This window comes from Gymnodraco acuticeps, unplaced genomic scaffold (assembly GCF_902827175.1).
Source record: "Gymnodraco acuticeps unplaced genomic scaffold, fGymAcu1.1, whole genome shotgun sequence".
Classification (NCBI taxonomy): domain Eukaryota; kingdom Metazoa; phylum Chordata; class Actinopteri; order Perciformes; family Bathydraconidae; genus Gymnodraco; species Gymnodraco acuticeps.
In genome coordinates, this window is record NW_022991334.1 from 127104 (window position 1) to 145442 (window position 18339).

The following is an 18339-nucleotide window of genomic DNA, read 5'->3' on the forward strand; positions in this document are numbered from 1 at the left end:
GAAAAGGGTGAGTGATTTGTCTGCTCTCTCTGTGGCTCCGTCATGCCTCCGGATCCAAGGAGATGGCAGTTCAGCTGTTTTACGCCCTAATCCGGCTTTTATGCCAAAGGTCATCACAAGCTCTTTTAGAGTCGAGAGTGATCACCTTGGATGGCTTCTTTCCCCCACCTCACAGGTCGGAGGAAGAAGCCGCGTCTCATCTCCTCTGTCCTGTGCGCGCGCTGTCCTGCTAGTGGCGCGCACGGCTACCTTGTGCCATTCTCAGTGCCTGTTTGTGCACTATAGAGAGCGCTCGATCGGGCAGCCTCTGTCTGCACAACGGCTGTCACACTGGCTGTGTGAAGCTGTGTCACAGGCATATGTCTCTTCTGGGGTGGAGCCCCCAGAGAACATCAATGCGCACTCCACCAGAGGAATGTCCTCCTCCATGGCTTTGCACGGAGGAATGTCAGTGGAAGACATTTGCACTGCTGCATCTTGGTCTTCCCCCTGTTCATTTATTCAATTTTATTTGAGGGATGTCTCCCATTCCTCTCTGACACACCCTGTACGGGTGTCTTGTCAGAGTGAGTGACGTCAGGGAGCCAGCTGTGCGCCTCTCTCCTGCCTCTCGGCAGGCGGAGAGCAGCCCTTTTTCCCTCTTATAGGAGGGATGTTCCTTTTTCCTCTGACACATTTTTGGAACGGAGTGTCTTGTCAGAGTGAGTGATGTCAGGGATCCAGCTGTGCGCTCTCCTGCCTGTCCGCACGCAGAGAGCTGCTGTTCCCCCTCTTTTTGTCACTGGGCAAAGTATGACCTTCGTCTCTACTTTTTCACAGCGGCAGGTATGTATTGTTTCCAGCCTTCGTCCCCTCATGGACAATATTCATGTTATGCTATATTCCAGGGACGGCGATGCGCCATTACGCATGGCGCAATAGGCATGGGTTGTTATTGAGCAGGTCACGTGTGTCTGTGCTTCTAGTACCGGGCGGACCCAGTGGGGCACAGACTACATCTTGCTTCGCCCTTAACCCAATAGCGATAGCCTTAGAGGGCGAAGCCATATACGAAATAGAACTGAAGTTACCGACTGTAACTCCAGCTTCTATGAGTATTGGCGTAGTCCTTGAAGTAACCTGTGTCCAGATATGAGTTTGCTTAAACATGTGTGTGCTTAATTACTTTGTATTAAATAGTAGCAGTCTGTATAACAAGAAGCTGGAAATATGAGAAGTGAAACATTTGTATAGGAGTAGTGGAGATGTGAGAGATGAGGTATCCTTATTTGGACACCGCGTGGCAAACATCTGGAAGGCTGCAGAGTAAAATGTGTGTGCGTTCTGTCAAAGAGCCATAGTTTCTGTAAAGTTCTACTTCAAAGCATTTCTGTAGGACTGCTTGAGAGCAGAGGTAATGTTTTCCTCGTTATTATTGATATTAAAGTAACTTACATGTATTACTTGTATTAGCCAACTATAAACAACTATATCTTAAGCATATCTTAAAAATGCCAAAAGTATGTGAAACTGTGTGTAGTAAACTGATGGGGGAGGGGGCCGGAGAGAAGTCTATGCAAAATACCTCAAACTTAAAAGACTGTTGTTTCAGGGTCTCCTCGGCTGGCTCGCGCTGATTCGCTGCGACAGGCCATCGTTTTTATATCTCCCAATAGCTGACCTCTATGGGAGGAGCATCCACACAACTCCTCCCGTTGGGATTACATGTAGCCCTGTTGTGTCCTTGTGTCCGGTCTCTTTTTCCTCCTGCTGCCAAGATAGTAAGATCTCCCAGCAATAGGACCAGAGCAGGGGTACCCCTTTAAATTGTATTGTTGTTTTTTGCCATTAAAACAGATTATTGTTTATCCTTTATCCTGGTGTTTCGAATTCCTTCTTTTATAATTTGACCAGCTCATCAAGGGACGCGCGGAGCCGAGGTGGGCTTCAGACCACCGTCCTCAGTGCTCCAACACCCTCTAAGTGCTGGGCCCCACTGGCTCCACGAATAGCTGAAGAAAAGTTATTTTGTATGGGAGCAGATTGTCGGGCCTCCTTCCTATTTATACCGGAAGGGAGCCCGAGGGTGGGGCCCACCTTGCGGGTGGGCGTGGACTACAAGTGTTTCAGTGCTGAAGCGGGTGCACAGGGGGATTACCCAATAGCGATAGCCTTAGAGGGCGAATTTGTGTGGGTTCCAGCGCATGTGGGTATTAGAGGGAATTAAGTAGTGGATCAACTGGCAAAATGTGGTTTGAAAGCAAACCAGATTGATATTATGGTACCCATCAGTAGAGCAGAAGTAAAATCTGTTACAAAAGTTGTTATCAAGCAACAATGGCAAAAACTATGGAACAGTAACACCAAAGGAAGACATTTATACCAGATACAAAGGGAGGAACGGGAAGCACTTGGGGGAGTAGAAGAGAACAGAGCATTAACAGCAGGATAACATTTGGTCACTCTGGATTAAACTCATCACTGCATCTGATTGGAAAACATCCAAATGGCAATTGTGATGGTTACCAACAACCAGAGACAATACTTCATGTATTTTTTAGCTGCCCGGATTATAACAGACAAAGACTCATTCTGAAAACTGCACTGGAACAACTCAACGACATGGATTTCAAGTCAATATACGAAAGTAAATCAAGAAATGAAGCAAACAAGCTGATCTTCAAATCAGTGGCGGAGCTGGGGGGTGGCTGAATCCTGGCCACCCTATTGGCCACCCCAAATACCCTCACCAAGGGGGCCCAAACAATTTTAGAACATTAAGAAAAACATGTTTAAGTAACCTTTCATCATTCATCAAGAATTAACATTAATAGGAAGTTATATCGATAATGTACTCACTAAACTTACAATTCATTTAACTTCTTTCCTTCCAAACGTTAATTATCCAAAGCCTCTGTCTGTACACCCCCTTCTATTTACATGTAATGGTTTGGTCCTGCCTACAAACGCGGTGCAGCACCGCCGGCACTTTCTAGTAGGGGTGGGCGATACCACAACATCTGGATTCGATCTGATACCAAGTATTTCAGGGCCAGTATCGCCGATACCGATATCGATACCGATACTTTTTTAAATGAAGCGTCTTATGTACTTTCATATAGGGGAGAGCTGCATGACATGATTTTTTAGCTGAAAGCATCATAAATAGACTAAATCTGAATTCATTTTCATGAATAAAGACAGGACAGTTTTTATCGACAAATAAACGTTTTACTTTTGCAAATCTAAAGTGCAAACATGAAAAATAACAATACAAAGTGGCCAGAGTAGCGAACTGTCTTCTTGCACACATCACAGTTCGCTAAGTTTTAATTGCCAGTTGTGAAATTGCTCCACACAACGCTCCTCTTTCTCTCAGCCATCATGCGCGTGTGTGTGTTGCACTCGCGAGTCGCTGGCTGCTGATAGTCAGCTTGATAATCGGCGTTCAGGCAGGGAGCGCGCCGCGCGTGCGCGAGCCTCGAGGAGAGGAGAAGAAAAGAGCGCATATACTTGTGTTCGTCTGCACATAGTTTTTTGAAGAAATTGACGAGTAGAGGAGACTGGAAAAAAAGTATAAAAGTATCGATCCTATTGGCTCTAGTATCGATATTTTGAAACGTAACGTAACGTAACGTAAACGTAACGTAGTATCGATATTTTGGGATCGTTCCGCCCACCCCTACTTTCTAGCAGAGAGTGAGAGCATGTTAGGAGCAGGGATGCTAGTACTTACGTGTGAACCATGTCTCAGCGTCTCACAAAGTCAGGCTTTCAAAAGAGAAAAGAAAGGAGAGAAAGACAAGAAAGAGGGACTAAAGGGCGACAGTATGTCACCCAGTTTTTCAAAAGAAAAGGTGGGAGTGGTCCATGAGTGGTGGAAATGTGTCTGTTAGCTAAGCGTAGTCCATTGTAAATAATAATTGTTATGTTTTTTTTTACTAAGCTGACATTAAGTACTGTTAATATCTATAAAGAAAATGCAGAGGTTTTTAATTTCACTGCTCTTTTAGCTGACATTTAACAAATGCAGGTAGATTTTTAGCAGCTATTCATACTAAATCAGTTGTCCCTCCCCCTGGTGCCAGGACCAACAGATCCATCTCGAGGCTCAACAGCCCTGTCCCCCCATAAGTGTTATATTTTCACAGCTCAGTGTCAGTAAATAGTGTGCGGTTAGTATTGGACTACAAGATAGATGCAAGCCTGTACAGGTAGTAGGAGTTATTTAAAGCATAAATGAGGCGTGTGGCGCAGTGGAGAGTGCATTGGTGTTGGGATCAGGGGGTCACAGCAGGTTCAAACCCCACTTCAGTCAGCATGTCGTTGTGTCTGAGACACTTCACCCCAAAATTGCTCCTGTGGGATTGTCCACAGTGTTGAGTATGTTAGTCGCTTTGGATAAAAGCATCTAACAAGTAACATGTAATGTAGAAAATGAGTCGGTTGGGTTCTGGAGGTGTGGTTACAGCAATTGTGCTTGGTTGGCGTGGCCTGGGCCTGGTGGTGGGGCCCGATGTGATATATTTTCACAGAAAAAACAAACAATAACAACAATCAGACAAGAGGACAAAACTATGGAAAAATAAACCCTCCCACCCCCAGATCCGGACCATCCTTGTATTATTGCTCATTCAATCTATTATAGCATGCTAACAAATGGTACTTACTTTATTTTTACAGATCTGCATGGGAGACGATGGCGCGATGCAGAGATACATCGATACATCGCCAACTGTCAACTGGGGTGTTGTAAACGAGGCCGAAGGGGTGAAGGCTTTTGTGCAGGCCTATCGGGTGACAGTGTTCGAGTCTGGTCTCTTTGTGAGTGAGTCGGGTGTTTGGGAGCATCACCCGATGGACTTGTGCAGCCATCTGCCCTGCTGGAGGTGAAGTGTCCACACAGCCAGAGGAACATGACCATCGCGGAGGCAGTCCAGTTACCATCCTTCTGTCTCCGTGAGGAGGGTGGGTCATATATTCTCAAGGAGAATCACCCATACTGGCACCAGTCCAAGGGCAGCTGCATATCACAGACCGGAGTCTCTGCTACTTTGTTGTGTGGACCACGAAGGAGGCGATCATCATCCCCATCCCCAAAGACCCTGCATGGCATGGAAATCTCCTCCTCCTGGAAAAATTCTACACCCAGCATATGTTCCCTGTGTTGGCCAGTAGAGAGGAGGACATTTCAATAAACATACTCTTAACACCCTCGGACTCTGCGTTGTGTTTCGTATGTGTGATGGGGTGTTATGCAGAGGGGAGGAAAACAGGACACAGCAGATTGGGATTGTGGTGGAGATGCTGAGCAGTTATTTAATTTTTGCATGTAATTATTATTATACTGCGTGCTTCTTAGTTATTCCATCTTTTGCTGTAACATGGATCTGTATCTATATTTACTTGTTATCTACCACACTTCCTTCTACATCATACACCATCATTATACATGATGGTGCATATAGGATATATATATTTGTATACATATCTGTAAATTGTATAATTTTATTTAAACGTCTTTTTGATCTCTGTCTATAAACACAAACTGAGTAAGATTGACAATAAAGTTGACTTTGAAAAATATATATATTCTTTATGAAAATAGTTGACTGTTGTCAAATGAATCCAAATGAAACGTTGGACTGAACTACAACTACACCTTTAAATCTCTACGGACTGTTTTTCAGTGGGATGGCAAGTTCTTATCTTTAAACATTTATTAGTTTTTTCTCAGAACAGATTTGATTTTCTGAAGTTAATTTAACTTTGCCGACCATGTAAGGTCATTATTAAAAAGGTACAATCAATTTGTTTAGGGTTGACTAAAATAATGAAAAACATTCATTTGGATAATTTACTGACAGAATAAGAAACTCAATGATGCTCTACTCACCTGTTCCCTTTTTATAAAGTGAAACAGTTGAAACGATAGATTTGAGTAAACTTAAAAACAACCTTCTCCAAAAGCTATCAAGGAATATACCGAATACTTGTTTTAGAACTTTATTACATATTTGTATATAGATTGAATGATCCATAATTGACAGAAGCTTGTGTTTACACTGACCTGTTACTCATATATTAATGTCTTTGTAACTTCAGTAAACCACTACCTCACTAATTTCTTTCATTCATCACAGTTCAGTAAGCTAAGTGATACATGAACCAGTTTAATCATTATAATAACGTAGGATTGCAACTCTTTGAAACTGTATGTGGCTCTTAAAAGAGCTGTTGTGTTTGGGTGTGCTGGTCTCAGGTCAGTCTAAGCCCTCTCTCCGCGGATGTGGCGGGCCAGCTGGATGTCCTTGGGCATGATGGTGACCCTCTTTGCTTGGTTCATCTTACTGGGGGGCAGCTACATGGATGTCGGTGCAGTCCACAATCATTGTGCAGTTGAAGGCAGAATGAATTTATTATTGACTCCGAATGAAGCACAACTTCATGTCATACAATACAATGACTTTATTTGTGTAAAAAAATATGAGCATTGATTAGCAAGCAGGACCTGCAGGAACAGAGAATGGTGATGGATGGAGCTGGGAAGAGAGAAGAATAAAGAAAACAGATCAACTTTATTATCGGATATTAAAAATTCAATTTCAAAACAAGTTGCTGCTCCTACAGTTTTCTAGTATGTAAAGATGATTTCACATGACCTATGCAAAATATCACACTCAATACATGTGTGTCTCTGGGGGGTGCATTGTGCCTTTGATGTATATAAATAATATACCATAACCAAATACTATTATGTACAGTGGAAATCAGGTTGCCAGAGCAGGTCAGTGTGCATGTTCCTCAACGTCTCAGCAGTTACAGGTGAGGTAAAGAAAATAAAAGAGAAAAAGGTCAGTAACAACACTTTAAAGTAACAACACTTTAAAGTAACAACACTTTGAATAATTATCTCTTCTAACAATTTTCTCTCAATAAGCACACAACGACTGTCTTTCCAACAAACAGATTGTCATCACAGTGAAACACGTCTAGAAGAATGTCATGCAAAGCTCCATGCCTGCCTTCGACTCTCCCTGAACTGCTTCCTTAGCACCCGGTGGAGGGCGCAGTAGACTACTCTTCAAATGTTTCACGAAATACTTAATGTAATGGCAATTTCCTTTTCCTATGTCCTATATATTTTTGCCGTTACTTTCACAGAAGGGTTGAAAAGTGATCCAGACGCAGACACAAACAGATGATTTTCCAGTCCTTAGTTGTGGTTTATGATGATGTTTATTCGTCTTTACATACCAGGGTTATTTTAGCGTTCTAGTGATTCTATGAGCATCTGCCGGGCTGGTGGAATCGGTATGCTCTTCTCCTACTGTGTCCTCCCTTCTCCTGTCACCTATGACCTCCTTATATACACCCGGTGCAGCTAAACCCCGCCACCCAGTGTTCATAAATAATATTGCACTATACATATAACTCAAATAAACTGACACACCAACAACACCCACATAATGGCTCCTACACACCGGCCCCTAATTGGCTTTAGTATGGGAAAAAAGACAATTACCAATAAATAATAAAGGAGCTATACAAATGGTGTGTATGTGTTAGCATGTCATTCTTAAAGAATGTTTAGTTTATTTTCTTCTCCCTTATTTTAAGGGTCATCAGTCTTTGCTGTTCTTAGGTTGAAGCAGTAGTGTTGCCATCCCGTCCAGCGCTGAGAGAACCTGTGGGTTATATTTTCACCCAATTCCAAGCCTCTCCTTATAGGGCTCCTGCATTGATGAGTCAGTCACTTCTTCAGGTCTGTCACTTGGGTTCAGCCGGTGCCCTGCTACCATAGCAGCAAAATCGCAGATGAGCTGCTCGGTAACGTGTTTGTTGTTAGGCAAGCTGGGATTTTCTTGTCTGAATGGCAAGTCTAGGCAGTAGTGTCCATCTGACATTTTCACTTTCTCGGCCACAGGCTTGGCTTCTTCCTCAGGCACTGCGTCAGATTGGTGTAACTCGACATCTGCTGTGAAGTCAGGCATGCTGTGACAGGAGTCTGAAGTCGGCTGGCTTTCAAAAGGCTCGTCTTCTGCCTCTTCATAGTAATCACCTGAATCCCGACCCTCATCTTCTTCTTCTTGGGGGGCCTCAGTTTTGCCTTCAACATCCCTATCACTGTCTCCTTTGGCATCTGCTACAACATCGCCATCCTCTTTGGCGTCTGCTAAAACATCTCCATCCTCTTTGGCGTCCGCTACAACATCGCCATCCTCTTTGGCGTCTGACATGTTTGCAGAGTGATTCATAATGTTCAGGAATTGTTTCTCTTCTCTGGACATTTCCTCTGTTTCCTTGCTTGTATTTTCCTTGAAATCATGCTTGTATTGTTTGACCAATAGCTCCTCTAGGTGTACCATGGCTATCCGATTAACAGCAGCAGCAGGGTGGCCATTAGCATCTCTGCTGTCGTTGCTTCCTTTTAGGGGACCATAGAAGACCCACCCCAGTAGGGTCTTTGCAGCGTACGGTCCTTCTCCTTTGCTATTGATCAGCTCCCAAGGTTCCAATACCTTAGGAGAATTTGTCCCAATGAGTAGGTCAATGCCAGAAGCAATTTCATTAATTTTGATGTCCTTTAAGTAAGGCCATTTTTCCAGATCTTCTTGTAGAGGAATATTGTGCTTGGAAACAGGCATGGTTTTATGTGTAAACACATCGGATAGTTGAAGGAAATTGTTTTCGTCCAGACTCGATATTTCCAAACCTGAGATATGATGACTAGACACAATCTTTCTCTGATTAATTGTCTTTAGGAGAATGTTAGTCCTTTGTCCTGTAAGGTTTAGCCTCCTCATTAAACTTTCTGAGCAAAAGGTGGATGAACTTCCATGGTCCAGAAATGCATAAGTTTGTAACACTTTGTCCCCTTTGTGGCTCTTTACTTGTACTGGTACAATGGAGAAGATGGAGTTTTCATCACCGGCCCCAATGTGACCACATGTATGAGGTGAGATGACACTATTACTTTCCATTGGCTTCCCATTCTGTTTTGTGTGTTCTGCTTCCTCTCTTTTGCCTTTTTGTTCAATGTGGAGTATTTCAGGATGACTTTGATTGCACACATAACATGTCAAACGACTGTGGCAGTGTTTGCTCATGTGTCCTATTTTTAGGCATCCAAAACACACCCCTTTTCCTTTCAAAAAGTCCATTCTTTCTCTGTGTGTTTTCTTCAGGATGTGTGGACACTGCTCCAATGAGTGACCACTTCTTCTGCAGAACAAACACAAATGTAGGGAGTTGTGGCTTGATGGAGGTATTTTCATTCCATTCATTGTTACATGTTCTAGCACTGGTGGTCTTGGGCAGGTAATAATTGTTGCAAAACTACTTGCTCTTAGGCTTGGGTTTCCCTTTGAAAAGGTAGAGATAACAGTTTTGATAGCTGCAGTTGGTTTATCATCCTGGATGCTTCCAAACAGAGGATCTGACAGTATCTTCACTTGCCTCTCTATGAAGCTAACAAGGTCAGGAAATGTAGCTCGATGCCCACGCTCTTCCTGTAGCTGACATGCTCTATTCCTCCACTTGTCTCTGAATTTGTAGGGTAGTTTCTGAAGTATGTGTTTCATGTTTGAAACAACATTAATTTCATCCATATAGGTGAGATGTTCCATTGCATTGCAACAACCTCTTAGGAACAAAGAGAAGGCTTGCAGTGCTTTCACATCTTCGGCTTTGATCATTGTCCAGGTAAATGCTTTGTTCATGTATGCAGTGGCGATCTTATGTTCATTACCAAAGTGCTCTTTAAGCAGCTGTTTTGCCCTTTGATAACCTTGAGCTGGAGGCAGATGTTGGCAGCTGCGCACTAGGTCCTGTGGTTGTCCTCTAGTGTAATGCTCTAGGTAATGCAGGCAGTCACTTTCATCATTAGTTTTCCGCTCTACTCCTCTTTCAAATGCACGGATGAAAGCTTCAAACTGCAATGGGTCACCGTCATAAACAGGAATGTCTCTTGGAGGTAAAGTAGAAGTGAGATGTTGTTGAGCCAGCATAGCAGTGTTGTCATTTTGCCTCTGGATTAGGTTATAGATGTCACCTTGATTACCATTGTTGATTACAGGTGGTGTGATGTCAACATGTCCCTGCACATGTGTCTGTATACTTTGTCTGGGAATAGAGGTTTGGCCTTGATGAGGCAAGAATTCAGTGGCCTGTACGTTAAATCTTGCTGTAGGGTTTCTGTAGTAAGAGCTCATCCCATCTGATGCTCTAGAGGTGTGTCTTGATCCCATGCTGAGCACGTTTAGCCTGGCATTGGCTTCTGCCAGCTTAGTTTCTATATCCAGTTGTTCCTTTTTCCGTTTCACCTGTTCTTCCAACTGTTGTTTCTGTTGTTCCAACTGTTGTGTCTGTTGTTGTTTCTGTTGTTCCAACTGTTGTGTCTGTTGTTGTTTCTGTTGTTCCAACTGTTGTTCCAACTGTTGTTTCTGTTGTTCCAACTGTTGTTCCTGTTGTTGTTTCTGGTGTTTTAATTGTTGTTCCTGTTGTTGTTTCTGTTGTTCCAACTGTTGTTTCTGGTGTTTTAATTGTTCCCCTTCTACATCAAGCTCATGTTGTTTGTTCAGTGCTGCCGCCCTTTCGATTAAAGCCGCCCTTTCTGCCTGGGCTTTAATTCGAGCAGAAGAGGTAGATGATGCGTGTGATGAACCAGGTTTGTATTTTGACTGAGGGTGTGATGCCTTTGAAATGCTGTCATCAGGTCCGATGTCATCTGAGCTGACACTTTGTTCTATGGCACTTCCCACAATAGAGTGTCTAATTGCCTGTCCACTCTCAGATAACCACACATTTGCATCTTGTATAAATCCATCAAATATATGCATCTTTTCTTGCAGCCACTGCCTTTGCTTTCCCATTTCTTCTTCAGGCAGTTGAAGGTCAGTTAATGATTTGTGATTTTCTTTTAGTTCATCACACAACTTCTTAAATTCAACCAGTTTCAACTGTATTTCCTTTGCATTGTCTTCTGAGCTCATAAGCTCTTTCAGTACTTCCATTAACTTCTTTACTTGTTTGTAACTGAAGTTTCTTGCTTTTTGGCAGTTTGCAATAAACAATTCCAATCCTTTGGCAGTGTGAGTGATAATCCTTTTTTCTCTCACAGATTGCAGTCCAACAGCGCCATCTTGTGACGTGACGTCAGATGTCACAGACATGATTAATGTTCACTGTCCCTTTAAGTTTCGTTCTCAGGAATTGTCCGTTAGCTGACAGCGCGCTGTTTCAAACAGCTGACAATGTTGCAGCACCACATCCATTTACTAAGCCATTGTCCAATACAGCTTAATATCTCCAAAACAATCTACTTATCACGCTGCACGGTGCACATACCCGGCCGCTTTCCCAGTCCTCTCTCAGCCTCTTCGGTCCTCGCAGGTGGGAACAATCTCCAGCTGATTGTGGCGTGTGCAGCTGATCCGTGATGAGAAGTCGATGGTGCAATAATCCAATTATTTGTTTTCCCCGAAAACGATCCTTAATCCAATTTGAAGTGAATCCAATTGTCCAGTTTCACTCAAAAGTACGATTCCACTTAATGTAATGGCAATTTCCTTTTCCTATGTCCTATATATTTTTGCCGTTACTTTCACAGAAGGGTTGAAAAGTGATCCAGACGCAGACACAAACAGATGCTTTTCCAGTCCTTAGTGGTGGTTTATGATGATGTTTATTCGTCTTTACATACCAGGGTTATTTTAGCGTTCTAGTGATTCTATGAGCATCTGCCGGGCTGGTGGAATCGGTATGCTCTTCTCCTTCTGTGTCCTCCCTTCTCCTGTCACCTATGACCTCTTTATATACACCCGGTGCAGCTAAACCCCGCCACCCAGTGTTCATAAATAATATTGCACTATACATATAACTCAAATAAACTGACACACCAACAACACCCACATAATGGCTCCTACACTTACCATCATGACTACTCTTACTGTTTAACATTTTGGTTTACTTCATGTAATAAAATAATAACTTCATGGTAAGGCTACTAAAAATGACAAGGCTAAGTAATGTAATGCTAACTAACGTGCTCGCTACTCGTCGCTACTAGCTAGGTAGCTAACTTGACTATGTTCCATGCACAACATGTATATTATGATATTACCTGATATGTCTGATCCAGCGACTCCTGGTCCTTTCATCAGACGGGAAGCGATAGAACGAGCAAGTGGTATGATCACTTTTGTGATTACAACCTGGTACAAAGCACACAGGCATCTTGTAAAAGTGAACCAACCACTTGGAGCATTATCGCCGGTGACATCACTTACGCGACCCAGAATGGGATTTGGGATTTGTAGTCTTTGTAGTCGCGTATTTTTCATAGTCTTATATTTCAACAGTTTTACGACAAAATGTGACTTTTTTGACATGGAAATGATTGTTTAAGATTGAAAAACATCATATGTGTAGTTCGTGGCACAATTCAAACGGGATCAAAAGATACGTTTTCTCTCTCCATCGAATTCAATGTATAATTTTTCGCTTCCGGGGTCCCATTGACCGGAAGTAGATGGGCGTGACTTCGCCTCTCTATAGAAGAACACGTGTCGCTCAGTTTTGCATGCAGATAGGACCTGTGGACTCCGGATTCGAATCGAGGAGATAGTCGTGCGACGGAGTGGAATGGCGTCTTTGAGTCCTGGAGAAGAGGATATGGAAAGTGCATCTGAAGGAGAAGGAGGATGGAGTGAAGTAAGGAAAAAGACTTCAAGAAAGAAGATAGACATGTCAAGTGACAGTCTTAGTGAATCTGATTCACGGAATGAGTTGAAGAGAGTAAAGAAAAAGAATGAGAAAGAAGATTGGAAAGTGATTGTGGAGTTTGGTGAGCAAACCGCAGCTAAGCTACATCCAGTGGCCCTGACTAAAGCAATTCACAAAGAAATTGGATCGATAAAGCAAGCAAGATTCCTGAGCAAAGGACGAATGTTGATTGAATTGATGAATGCAAAACAACAGGAAAAGTTACTGAAAATGAAGACCCTGAATGAAGTTCGAATTAAATGCCATGTTCCTGGAGCAAATCGGAAAATACTTGGAGTTATCAGTGGAGTTCCCATAGAAATCGGCATAGAAGAGCTCAAGAAAGAAATTAAAGGGGGGAAAGTGTCTGTAGTTAAGCGTCTTCCTACTAGGTATCAGGGTAAGATAGTGGATAGTTTGTCTGTTCTTCTTCAGTTTGAAGAAACAATTCAACAGAAGATAATGATCGGTTGCATGAGCTTTCCAGTAAGAGAATTCATCCCTAAACCTCTGCGGTGCTTTAAATGCCAAAGGTTTGGGCATGTGGCAGACAAGTGCAAAGCAACTAAGCCCAGGTGTCCAACATGTGCGGGGGAACATGAATATGGTAGTTGTGCTGCAGGTGCTAAGGTGAAATGTTGTAACTGTGGTGGGGAACATAGTGCTGCGTATCAGGGCTGCGAAGTGCAGAAAAAGGCCAAGGAGGTGCAGAGATTCAAAGTGCAAAATAAAGTATCATATGCTGAAGCAACAGAAAAGGTTTCCCTAAACATAGCTAGGAAATCCCAAGTAGCAACAAGTATATTCTCTTCAAAAGATTTTCCCAAACTCACACAGGCAAAGGAAAGCTTCACAAAGTGTTCACATAAATGTGTGATAGGAGAGGATGCATTGATTGTTAATAAGTACAAATGTGTGGCCTTTATTGGGAAAGTGGTGAATGTTGCTTTGCAACAAACAAAAAAGAGGTCAAGACTGAAAACAATAGTGGAAGCAGCAGGTGAATTTTTGGGGATAAAGGATATAACCGTTGAAATGATGCATGATATGCTAGCCCCCAATAATGATGATTCACAGATTAGTGAGTAGATGAATGGTTTTTCTCATTCTGCAGTGGAATGCTAGAAGCCTTATTGCAAATGGACAAGAATTCAAGACTTATATATATCAGTTAAAAGAAAAACCAGATGTTATTTGTATTCAAGAAACATGGCTGAAGACTCATTTGGACTTCATAATTGGGGGATATACTGCTATAAGACAAGATAGAAATGATGGCCAGGGAGGGGGATGTGCAATCTTTATCAGAGAAGTAATGTCTTATAGTAGGCTAACATTTAAGAACAGTCATGATTTAGAAATAGTGGGTGTAGAAGTTTGGATTAATAAAAGGAAAATTAGTGTCCTGAATTTTTATAATCCATGTAATAAACTCAAAATAGAGGAATTAGACAGTCTTTGCCAAGGAAATGAAATAATATGGTGTGGTGATTTTAATGCACATAATACAATGTGGGGAGGGAGATCAACAGATTACAACGGACAGGTGGTGGAAGACTTAATGGAGGCAAAGGAATTTGTTTGTTTAAATAATGGGCAAGGTACAAGACTCAATTTTAGAGATGGAACAGAGTCTGCGATCGACCTAACTCTTGTAACAAGTGAATTAGCTTCGGGTAGCAGTTGGGAAGTATTGGCAAATAACAGTATTGGGAGTGATCATCTTCCGATTATAATCAAGTTTGATATTAGTAGTGTGGTTGAGCTAGATGGTATCATGAGATGGACCTTTTCTAAAGCAAATTGGGAGATGTTTGCTAAATTGTGTGATAAAGAATTTGATCAGATTGATATGGCAGGAAGTATTGATGAAATAAATGAACAATTTACTTCAAATATAATTAAAAGCGCTAATCAAACTATTGGGAATAAAACTGGTAAACTTAGTAAATGTGTTAAGATGGTACCGTGGTGGAACAAAGAATGTAATGATGCAATTCGAAACAAAATCAGGCTGTTTGGAAAGCTAAGAAAGACACATTCATTACACAATTTATTAGAATATAAAAAGGCACAGGCTCAGGTAAGGAACATTGTTAAAAGAGCAAAAAGGGAGTGTTGGAGAGGATTCTGTTCAAGTATTGGGAGAACTACACCATTAGATAAAGTATGGGGAATGGTTAAGAAGATGAGGGGAATAAGACAGCAGAGTAACCTGCCAGTGTTAGAGAATGGAGGGGAAATTGCCACCGGTGCTATGGATGGAGAAGGCAGAAATTCTAGCTAAGAATTTTGTCAAAGTTCATTCTTCGGAAAATTTGACAGAAGAAGGTAAGATCAGGAGGCAGGAAGTGTTAGATGAACATCCTAATGTATATGAAGATAGACATTCGTCGCAGAGTGTTGTAAATATACCTTTTTCTATTCAAGAGGTGAGAAGAGCATTAAGTAAGTGTAAAATGACTGCTCCTGGGAAAGATAATGTATGCTATATAATGTTGACCAAATTAAGTGATTTTGCATTAGAAAAGCTGCTGGAGATGTACAATAAGATTTGGGAGAAAGGGAAGCTGCCAATAATATGGAAAGAGTCTGTCATTATTCCTATTAGAAAACCTGGGAAAGATCCAACCAGTCCAGGCAGTTATAGACCTATAGCTCTGACATCGCACTTGTGTAAAGTTATGGAAAGAATGATAACAGAAAGGCTGACATACTACATTGAGAAAAATGAACTAATGACTCCTTATCAGAGTGGGTTTAGAAGAGGGCGGAGTACTTTAGATCCATTGCTGTGCCTGGAGTCTGAAGTAAGGAAAGCACAAGCGAATAAGGAGTGTGTTGTAGCTGTATTCTTTGATGTGGAAAAAGCTTACGATATGATGTGGAAGGAAGGATTATTAATAAAACTGGACATTATGGGTCTGGGAGGTAATGTATATAATTGGATTATGGATTTTTTGTTTGGCCGTGCCATCAGAGTCCGAGTTGGCAATTCATATTCTCGAAGGCATGACGTTGAAAATGGAACCCCGCAGGGGAGTGTAATTAGTCCTCTTTTGTTTTCTATCATGATAAATGATATATACACACAAGTAGGATCTGATATTGGTAAGTCACTTTTTGCAGATGATGGAGCTATTTGGAAAAGGGGCAGAAATGTAAAATATATTGTAGCTAAGATTCAGGAAGCCATTACGGAAATTGAAAGCTGGTCTCTGACATGGGGGTTTAGATTGTCGGTGGAAAAAACTGAAACTTTATTTTTTACGAGGAAAAGGATAAGTGAGGAGGTTAGGTTAAAACTTTATGGACAAGATCTAAAGAAAGTGAAGACATTTAAATTTCTGGGAATATGGTTGGACGAGAGAGTCACATGGAGTACGCACATTGATAAAGTAGTGGATAAATGTAAAAGGGTTTTAAATGTTATGAGGTGCTTGGCAGGCACTAAGTGGGGGGCTGATGAAGCTGCTTTGAGGAACGTATACACAGCCTTAATAAGATCAGCCATAGAATACGGACTAATAGTGTATGGTTCAGCTGCATATTCTTCTCTTCAAAAATTAGATAGAGTCCAGGCACAAGCACTAAGGATATGCTGTGGGGCAGTCAGATCTACACCAGTGTCTGCACTTCAGGTAGAGGTCGGAGAAATACCAATTTCTTTGAGGAGAAAACAGTTAATTGTTCATTACTGGGCAAATCTTCAGGGCCATAAAGATACTCACCCTACCAAACAAACTGTACAAACAAGTTGGGAAAGTAACAAAATAAAAAAAGAAAGTTTTTGTGTTTGTGTTTCGGAAATATGTAAGGAATTCAAAGTTAAAGAATGGAGTATTAGTCCGACGGTGGTGTTATCAGCTGTTCCACCATGGTTGCTACCTCAACCTATAGTAGATTTATCACTATTGAAACGGTTACATTCAATGAAAAACAAAATCAATGTACAGGCTTATGTGAACACTGTTCTACATGAACAATATGGGCAGTTTATACAAATATTTACTGATGGATCCAAAGATCCAGAAAATGGTCTAACTAGTTGTGCATTTTATGTTCCTGAATTAAAAGTAAAAGTGGGAAAGCGTACGAGTGATCACATTGCAGTATATATAGTAGAGATGATGGCTATCTCACTAGCACTTCAGTGGGTAGAGGAAACACAGCCAATGCGAGTGGTCATTTGCTCTGACTCCAGTGCAGCTCTGGAGAGCATAAACAACTTCTCTTCAGAATGTCGTCAGGATATTTTACATGACATTTTACACATCATGTTTAGGTTAGTTCATCTGGGAATTGTTGTTCAATTTGTGTGGGTTCCAGCGCATGTGGGTATTAGAGGGAATGAAGTAGTGGATCAACTGGCAAAATGTGGTTTGAAAGCAAACCAGATTGATATAATTGTACCCATCAGTCGATCAGAAGTCAAATCTGTTACAAAAGTGGGTATCAAGCAACAATGGCAAAAACTATGGGACAGTAACATCAAAGGAAGACATTTATACCAGATACAAAGGGAAGTAGGAACAGGAAGCACTTGGGGGAGTAGTAGAAGAGAACAGAGCATTAACAGCAGGATAAAATTGGGACACTCTGGATTAAACTCATCACTGCATCTGATTGGGAAGCATCCAAATGGCAATTGTGATGGTTGCCAACAACCAGAGACAATACAGCATGTATTTTTTAGCTGCCCGGAATATACAAGGCAAAGACTCATTCTGAAAACTGCACTGGAACAACTCAACATCAAGGACATGGATTTCAAATCAATATATGAAAGTAAATCAAGAAATGAAGCAAACAAGCTGATCTTCAAATTCCTCAAAAGCACTGGTTTGAGGACAAGGATTTAATATGAACATTTAATAACTCAACAGTAGGTGGCGATATATGCTCCAAGTGGAAGCGATTCACCATTAAAGAGAAGAAGAAGAAGAAGAAGTTTTGCATGCATGAAGTCAATGTTACGATAACACAATTTTACAACTATTTAAGGTAAGACCATTTTCATGTTTTAAGCTATTCTAAAGAAAAGTGTTTGGTAAATTAAGTGTGGGCTGGCCGTCTGGTATATTTACTGAATTACGCTGTTTAGCTAACTTCATTCAATGACTATGCTAGTTGCTAAGCTAACCTCTGAAACACGTCCCGCGGGATCTTAAAAAGTCTTAAATGTGATAATCTGAATGTAAGGCCTTAAAAAGGTCACCAGTACGGTAATAGCCTTTCAAGCCAAGGATTAGAAGAAATAACGGCCAGCTTTGGTGTGTGGAGAACAAGTGGAGAACAGACCGCGTTAGCTACAGACAGCTGTTAGCTAATGTCGGTCACATCACAACATTGTACAGTTAGCTATCATATATCAGGCTATAACTAAAGTAGTATTTGTAGTAGGGCTGTGCAATTAATCGTATTTTAATCGCGATTACGATTATGGCTTGCGACGATTATGAAAACAGCATAATTGACAAAATACGATTATTTTGCTGGGTGCGCTTTCGCCGCTCCCTGAAAGCCCACTCGGCCACGTGGGAGTGACATGTGTTGTGAGTGTTCAGCGCGAGCGAAGATGTCAGAACAAGAGCA